At 40.9% G+C, this 2500-nt stretch overlaps 1 protein-coding gene across 1 annotated transcript in view; it reads right to left on the bottom strand.

Moving 5' to 3' along the window:
- lama2 (laminin, alpha 2) overlaps positions 1-2500 on the bottom strand; it is a 384202-nt gene that overhangs the window by 206206 nt on the left and 175496 nt on the right.

A 2500-nucleotide genomic window follows, 5' to 3' on the forward strand; every position in this document is an offset into this window, starting at 1 on the left:
AGTACTAACCACTGTGAACACAGGGCCTTCTAGCTGTGAGGTAACAGTACTAACCACTGTGAACCCAGGACCTTCTAGCTGTGAGGTAACAGTAACCATTGTGAACCCAGGCCTTCTAGCTGTGAGGTACAGTACTAACCACTGTGAACCCTGGACCTTCTAGCTGTGAGGTAACAGTACTAACCACTGTGAACCCTGGACCTTCTAGCTGTGAGGTAACAGTACTAACCACTGTGAACCCTGGACCTTCTAGCTGTGAGGTAACAGTACTAACCATGTGAACCCTGGACCTTCTAGCTGTGAGGTAACAGTACTAACCACTGTGAACCCTGGACCTTTAGCTGTGAGGTAACAGTACTAACCACTGTGAACCTGGACCTTCTAGCTGTGAGGTAACAGTACTAACCACTGCACCAATGTGCCCACAGACATGAAACAACTTTTCTAGCCATGGATGTCTAGGATGAGCATTATGGGTAGTATGACATATGATCAGAGACAGCCACATATAATGAGGAGACAGAGCATTGTGCCAGTTTTTTATGGCTAAATCCACAACACAAAAATTGTAATAGTTACAAAACAAACATCCGAATAAAAAGAAATGAATTAAGAAATTACTATATTTTACTATTATGTAATATGCTACTATTTCTATACTACTACCTACTATGTACTATGTACTATGCTACTATGCATATATTTGTGCAAACCAGAAAAATCATTTAGGAGCACAGTGTGCGAGTAATAGTTTTGAGTAGTGGGCGTATCAACGCACAATTGTCATTCATATTAGACACAGAGCAGCGCGGACCTTCATTTGAGAAGCTATGACATCTAGCTATTCAGTCCTGCGTCCGACAGCTCTGTAACAACTAATCTCGCGAGTCGCACTGTTTCTATGTACAAAAAAACTCGGAGCAACGGGTCAATGGTCTAACATGCTTTGCATCCTCGCCATTCCTGTATATACCTGGCATGTTGTGCTAAAAACAGTGCCGTTGTTTCAGTAAAAGCCAAGGTATGGCAATTAGGGACGGTGGGGGGGGGGTGAAGGGGGGTGAAGGGTGTATTTTTTTGTCAAATCAGTTTGCAATAGTCACTTTTGGTGAGTTGTTTCTATACAATTCACTTATATGACATTTAGGTATGACACAGGACTACAAAACATTTAGTGTATGAATGTGTCAACAGACTAAAGCAGGGAACCACAATATTTTGCATACAAATTATGCAGAGCAGAATTTAATATCATAACTGTCTATAATTTTTCTTGCAATTGAGCCAATTTTCCTTAGGTACGGTTTTGAGGTGTGTGTTCAACAGAATGTAGTATCAAAAACACGTTCACAAAAGTATCGGTTACTGAATGCTGAACTGCACTGTTATATTCACTAAGCCAGGGTTCTCAGCTTTTTATACCACGACCCCATTGATTTAGGCATTTTTTGGCGCCCCACACTTAATGTATCGCGTAATTTCAACGTGAAATAAGGAATATCAAAATAAAAGCACACGATAAGCTCATCACACAAAGACGAATTACCCAAAATCTCAGCTGATTAACCTGGAGTGTCACTAACGGAGTTTCGTAATCCAGCTTATTATCAGCATATTTCTCTGCCATGGGTGTTTTTGTCTGCAAGGAAAATCTGCGCTTCTCTGAGTTAAAAAAGGCGATTTAATAATAATAACATATCCATTGCGAGTCCAGGTCTAGGTTACACACAAAAACCACACCCCCGGCCCTCTCCCGCGATTATACATGCGCAGGATGTAGTGAGATGTGTATTGGAATACTGTGTGTCGGCCTCCGTTGATGAAGGGGTGAGACATGGCAAATACACACATCCTGCGCATGTATAATCGCAAATACACATACATATTTATTTGCCAAGGTATGGCGAGTGCCATACCTTGCCATACCAAACGACACCCTGGCTAAAACCTTAACTAATGTTGCTAACTAAGCTAACCTGCTAACGCTAACTACTGTAGGGTATCCCTGGGAACGCTTAGAGAGGCATCCAATAGTGAGGGAAGGGGGGGCTCTCTGTGTGTGTGTCTCTCTCTCTCTCTCTCTCTCTCTCTCTCTCTCTCTCTCTCTCTCTCTCTCTCGCTCTCTCGAACCTATTTATTTCATTCAGAAAGGGAAATATGATAGCTCAGCAGCTGTAACAGAATAATTGTATTATTTTTATTATTACGTTTCAATAGCGTTTTAAATTATAATGAATTAAAGAATTATATAAAGAATTTTCCATGTTCTGTCATCTAATTATATATTCCATTACCTTTCCTATCTGTATCGAAGTCAAAATGTTGGTATCGTGACGACACTACAACATACAAAAGCAGCTTGACAACTGATATCCTTTGCGTCTAGTAGGCATGGCAATGTGTGATTTGGTGGTATGTGTGTGGTGGATAGTATAGCCGAGCCGTAATAACTCACTCAGTCAATGGAGATCCGCTTAATACAATTTATTAACTCAAAATG

Source organism: Notolepis coatsorum (assembly GCF_963971535.1).
Source record: "Notolepis coatsorum genome assembly, chromosome: 5".
NCBI classification, from domain to species: domain Eukaryota; kingdom Metazoa; phylum Chordata; class Actinopteri; order Aulopiformes; family Paralepididae; genus Notolepis; species Notolepis coatsorum.